Below are 6756 nucleotides of genomic sequence, written 5' to 3'. Positions count from 1 at the left end.
ACTGGTTAAGTCTACAAGGTAGGGGAGGGATGATGTATTTTCTGTTTGTCGAGATTGTCAGTCTATTGATTGACAGTCTATTGATTGACAGTCTATTGATTGACAGTCTATTGATTGACAGTCTATTGATTAACAGTCTATTGATTGACAGTCTATTGATTGTAAACCATGATATTGAATCGCCTGAAGTCGGTATGCTTTGTTGTGTGGTGCATCGGCACAGAAACCTTTTAGGGGAAAATTTGTTGCATATATAAAAAAATATGGCGTCAAAATCTGATTTCCCCCATAGCTGATCATTGTCTGCAGTCTGCTCTGATCATAGTGTAGGTCTAATCAAACAGGCAGGGAGAGTGGGCTGGTCCGTGGTGGTCGGCGAACCCTCAACCTTCTGGCCCCTTAGCCCTGCATGACATCGATTGTGCCGCAAAAGCATGCTGACTGAAGTGAGCAAAGTCCATTTCCTCGTTAATAAACACAGGGTCACAATAGTTATTGGTATTTTTAGTTTTAAATGTAATTTTTAGTTAATTCTATGGGGGGGGGTGTTCAATGTATTCTACAGCACAAGGGGAGGGTCAAAATATTTTTAATTTGGGGGAGGGGGTGCGTTTTGTTTTTAGACACATTGAGTTGAACTGTCCCTTACATTTGCCCCGCTCTCTCCTATTGGCTACTATCACGCCTAAAGATTGTGTGTGAGGCGGTCTTACCAATTACCACCCCTACTTAGTTTCTCTGCATGGATGACAGATAATCATCACAGTTCACTGTGAGGAGGATGGCGGAGGAGCTGCATCCAGCCGAGCACGGGTGAGTGGATTTTAATATAATACTGTTTACCAAGTTATTATAGTGAGCTGTTCTAAAGAGTTATTATGGTGAGCTATTATGGTGAGCTATTCAAAAGGGTTATTATAGTGAGCTATTCTCAAGAGTTATTATGGTGAGCTATTCTCAAGTGTTATTATAGTGAGTTATTATGGTGAGCTATTCAAAAGGGTTATTATGGTGAGCTATTCAAAAGGGTTATTATGGTGAGCTATTCAAAAGGGTTATTATAGTGAGCTATTCTCAAGAGTTATTATGGTGAGCTATTCTAAAGAGTTATTATAGTGAGTTATTATGGTGAGCTATTCAAAAGGGTTATTATAGTGAGCTATTCTCAAGAGTTATTATGGTGAGCTATTCTCAAGTGTTATTATAGTGAGTTATTATGGTGAGCTATTCAAAAGGGTTATTATGGTGAGCTATTCTCAAGAGTTATTATGGTGAGCTATTCAAAAGGGTTATTATGGTGAGCTATTCTCAAGAGTTATTATGGTGAGCTATTCTCAAGAGTTATTATGGTGGGCTATTCAAAAGGGTTATTATGGTGAGCTATTCTCAAGAGTTATTATGGTGAGCTATTCAAAAGGGTTATTATGGTGAGCTATTCTCAATAGTTATTATGGTGAGCTATTCTCCAAGAGTTATTATGGTGAGCTATTCTCAAGAGTTATTATGGTGAGCTATTCTAAAAAGTTATTATGGTGAGCTATTCAAAAAGTTATTATGGTGAGCTATTCTCAAGAGTTCCACAACTTACAGAATGTTTAAGGAATGATAGGATACCTCGTTGAGCAATATGCCTCAATGTTAATGACTCTGATGTAAACATGCTGATGTAAACATTCTTTTAAAAAGCCCAATTACTTGATTTAGTAGGCCCGACTAGAATGCAAACACATAGCCTCATAGCACCTCTACCATTAAATCTTTTAGTTCACAAAAATTTGTTTGATTTTGTGACAAAGGTATACATGTCATTTCATTTGTATAAAATGATCTACCTTGACAAATGGAAATATTCCTTGCTGTGAACTTGGTGCCAATACGTCACATGGACCTTTGAACATACAGTATTTATTACAGAATGACATAGCTCAGTGGAGATAAGATTATTAAACCGTGGATATGTCTGTCGCTACCAAGACACAAACACACAACCACCAGTCACTACCAAGACACAAACACACTACCACCAGTCACTACCAAGACACAAACACACTACCACCAGTCACTACCAAGACACAAACACACTACCACCAGTCACTACCAAGACACAAACACACTACCACCAGTCACTACCAAGACACAAACACACTACCACCAGTCACTACCAAGACACAAACACACTACCACCAGTCACTACCAAGACACAAACACACTACCACCAGTCATTACCAAGACACAAACACACTACCACCAGTCACTACCAAGACACAAACACACTACCACCAGTCATTGTAGCCAGCCACATAACTTTGTGACATTCAGAATGTTTTCCAAACCTGTAGCTTAAAAGAGTCTTATCATTGATTCTATAAAGGGTTTTGTTCCTTGTTACACTGAAATGATGACCCAATAGATAGTAGACTACCCTGTCTTACTATTCAGCCAGAGGGAGACCTTGTTGCACATTGGTTGTCATGTTGTGTTAAATTAAACATAGCTATACTACTGTAGACGAGGGGAGATTATTGTAAACGTGTGTTATATTACACATAGCTATACTACTGTAGACGAGGGGAGATTATTGTAAACGTGTGCTATATTACACATAGCTAGACTACTGTAGACGAGGGGAGATTATTGTAAACGTGTGTTATAAACATAGCTATACTACTGTAGACGAGGGGAGATTATTGTAAACGTGTGTTATATTAAACATAGCTATACTACTGTAGACGAGGGGAGATTATTGTAAACGTGTGCTATATTAACATAGCTAGACTACTGTAGACGAGGGGAGATTATTGTAAACGTGTGTTATATTAAACATAGCTAGACTACTGTAGACGAGGGGAGATTATTGTAAACGTGTGTTATATTAAACATAGCTATACTACTGTAGATGAGGGGAGATTATTGTAAACGTTTGCTATAAAGCTGTTGTTGTTTTAGAAGTCTGACTCCGTGATCGCTGGACGTCAAAGTTCACTGAGTCACTGGGTTTATGAGTTTTCTTCGAGAACATCAGCAGGACCGTTTACGCAATGTTGTGTGTGTGCGCAGGTACAGGTGTATCTCCAGTTGGCTTCCATCTTGGTGCCCCACCTCCCTCTCTCAGCTAAAGGATGCAGAGGACAAAATGCTCAGGGGTAAGAGTGTGTGTGTGTATGCCTACATCATCTCTCCTACCTGTCACACTTGCACATCTTATCTCCTCTCTCATTTTGCTTTCCCTCCCTGTTCCCCTCCATCTTTCTCCTCCATCCCTCCATCCATTTCTCTCCTTTCAGCTGTGAAGACCCCATTCTCCAGGCAAGATGTCCCGATATCCAATGGCAACTATGTCTGGACCATAGCCTTCAACGCCAAAGCACATCCCTCACTCCCCCCCCAGCCCCAGTCTCAGCCCCAGTCTCAGCCCCAGTCTCAGCCCCAGTCTCAGCCCCAGCCTCATCCCCAGCCTCAGCCCCAGTCTCAGCCCTCTTCTCTCCAGCGTCGTCCCCGTCCTCCGCTGGTGCTGCTCCATGGGTTTGGGGGTGGTGTGGGTCTGTGGGCTCAGAACCTGGACTCTTTGTGTGGCAGTGGAGCCGTGTATGCCCTGGATCTGCTGGGGTTCGGTCGGAGCAGCAGGCCCCTGTTCAGCGTGGACCCCCAGGGGGCAGAGGAGCAGTTCCTAGGGGCCCTGGAGGAGTGGAGAGACAGGATGGGCCTGGAGGAAATGATCCTGCTGGGACACAACCTGGGAGGATACCTGGCTGCTGCTTACACACTTACACACCCACACAGGTCAGCGGGACGAGAGGGACGAGAGTAGGGGGGTCGTGTGTTTGTGTTTGTGTTCATACTGTGTGTTCATACGTACACTGAGTGTACAAAACATTAGGAACACCTGTTTTTTATGACATAGACCAGGGATAGTCAACTACTATTGGAGAAGGTCCAGTGACACAAATCTCCTAGGTGACAAAGGTCCGGATGAATACCGTCCTTTATCGGAGATGTGGTAAAGCGTAGTAACAAGCATAGTCGTCTACGACATAGAAAACACGTTGTATTAAAAATAATGTAGAAGTCACTGTGGGCCATGAAGTATTCATGTAGAAGTCAATGTGGGCCATGCAGTATTCATGTAGAAGTCACTGTGGGCCATGCAGTATTCATGTAGAAGTCACTGTGGGCCATGCAGTATTCATGTAGAAGTCACTGTGGGCTGTGCAGTATTCATGTAGAAGTCACTGTGGGCCTTGCCCTTGCATCAATGAGAAATTACATTGTTCTGTCTCCTGCCAGTGCTTTGAACTTTGGCACAAATGGTGTGAGAGAAACTGTGAGACAATGGTGCAGGTGTTCATTGTTGAGCCTTGTGCGTTTTTTTGTTTTTTAAGAAAGTTAATTGTGGAGAAGGCTGATTCATAGCTGTATGTGGAACCAAACAAGTGCCAATTTCTTGAGAATGAGGACTTCAGCTGCAGGCACCATTTTTCCCCAGGAAGTGACAGGGTCACAGTCACCAGCCTGCTCCTTCAAAGACATTTTCTTGCGGCTCAATCAACTCCATCTGCAGTGATGTAACATCTACCCATCTGAAGATCTGTGTTGCTTCTTCTGACAACTTTTCACATTTTGTGACCAAGAAGGAGATCAGGATGAGCAGCCTTGAAGTTATCCATCAGCTTCTGGATAAAATCAACATGGTTGGGAAAAATCACCGCTGTGCCCAGGTGATTCTTTTTTTTAAAGCTGTTTAAATATATAACAAAATGCAATGTTGTCCGGTCCGGAATGACCCTTCTCTGGGTCCGGACGTGGACTGCGGTTCGCCAGTTGAGTTTAGCTGACAAAGACTGACCAGGTGAATCCAGGTGAAAGCTATGATCCCTTATTGATGTCACTTGTTAAATACACTTCAATCAGTGTAGATGAAGGGGAGGAGACGGGTTAAAGAAGGATTGTTAAGCCTTAAGAAAATTGAGACGGATTGTTTATGTGTGCCATTCAGAGGGTAAATGGGCAATACAAAATATTTAAATGCCTTTGAACGGGGTATGGTAGTAGGTGCCAAGCGCACCGGTTTGTGTCAAGAACTCAACCCTGCTGGGTTTTTCACACTCAACAGTTTTCTGTGTGTATCAAGAATGGTTCACCACCCAAAGGACATCCAGCCAACCACAACTGTGGGAAGCATTTCAATCCACATGGGTCAGCGTCCCTGTGGAACGCTTTGGACACCTTGTAGAGTCCATGCCCTAACGACTTGAGGCTGTTCTGAGGTCAAAAGGGGGAGGGTACTACTCTATATTAGGAAGGTGTCCTTAATGTTTTGTACACTCAGTGTATGTGTTCACACTGTGTGTGTTTACAGGGTGAAACACCTGATCCTGGTGGAGCCATGGGGGTTCCCAGCCCGCCCAGAGAGCATGGATCAGGAGAAATCTATCCCAGTGTGGATCAGAGCCATGGGGGTCGTCATGAGTCCCTTCAACCTCCTGGCTACACTAAGACTGGCTGGACCACTGGGTAAGATATACAGTGCCTTCGGAAAGTATTCAGACCCCTTGACTTTTCCCACATTTTATTACATTACAGCCTTATTCTAAAATCGATTTTTTTTAAATACTCAGCAATCTAAACACAATACGCATAATGACAAAGCAAAAACTGGTTTTTAGATATTTTTGCAAATGTATGAAAAATAAAAACAGAAATAATACTCTTTGCTATGAGACTCGAAATTGAGCTCAGGTGAATCCTGTTTCCATTGATCATCCTTTAGATTTACAATTGGTAAATTCAATTGATTGGACATGATTTGGAAAGGCACACACCTGTCTATATAAGGTCCCACAGGTCACAGTGCAAGTCAGAGCAAAAACCAAGCCATGAGGTCGAAGGAATTGTCTGTAGAGCTCCGAGACAGGATTGTGTCGAGGCACAGATCTGGGGAAGGGTACCAAAAAATGTCTGCAGCATTGAAGGTCCCCAAGAGCACAGTGGCCTCCATCATTCTTAAACGGTAGAAGTTTGGTTCCACCAAGACTCTTCCTAGAGCTGGCCGCCCAGCCAAACTGAGCAATCGGGGAGAAGAGTCTTGGTCAGGGAGGTGAACAAGAACCCGATGGTCACTCTGACAGAGCTCTAGAGTTTCTCTGTGGAGATGGGAGAACCTTCCAGAAGGACAATCATCTCTGCAGCACTCCACCAATCAGACCCTTTATGTTTGAGTGGACAGACGGAAGCACATGACAGCCCACTTGGTGTTTGACAAAAGGCACCTAAAGGACTCTGACCAGGAGAAAAAGATTATCTGGTCTGATGAAACCAAGATTTAACTCTTTGGCCTGAATGCCAAGCGCCACATCTGGAGGAGAACTGGCACCATCCCTACGGTGAAGCATGATGGTGGCAGCATCATGCTGTGGGGATGTTCTTCAGCGTCAGTGACTGGAAGACTAGTCAGGAACGAGGGAAAGACGAACAGAACAAAGTACAGAGAGATCCTTGATGAAAACCTGCTCCAGAGCGCTCAGGACCTCAGACTGGGCCAAAGGTTCACCTTCCAACAGAACATCGACCCCAAGCACACAGCCAAGACAAAGCAGGAGTGGCTTCGGGACAAGTCTCTAAATGTCCTTGAGTGGCCCAGCCAGAGCCTGGACTTGAACCCGATTGAACATCTCTGGAGAGACCTGAACATAGTTGTGCAGCAACGCTCCCCATCTAACCTGACAGAGCTTGAGAGAATCTGCAGAGAAGAATGGGAGA

The 6756-nt window shown here is 43.8% G+C and overlaps 1 pseudogene; it reads left to right on the top strand.

Moving 5' to 3' along the window:
- The first annotated feature begins 274 nt into the window (after positions 1–274).
- The window catches only part of LOC123732153 (1-acylglycerol-3-phosphate O-acyltransferase ABHD5-like), a 9691-nt pseudogene continuing 3209 nt past the window's right edge, over positions 275–6756 (top strand).

The sequence above is a fragment of the Salmo salar genome, unplaced genomic scaffold (genome assembly GCF_905237065.1).
Source record: "Salmo salar unplaced genomic scaffold, Ssal_v3.1, whole genome shotgun sequence".
NCBI classification, from domain to species: domain Eukaryota; kingdom Metazoa; phylum Chordata; class Actinopteri; order Salmoniformes; family Salmonidae; genus Salmo; species Salmo salar.
Note: the sequence above shows the minus strand (reverse complement) of the source record. Positions and strands in the feature narration are given on the sequence as shown.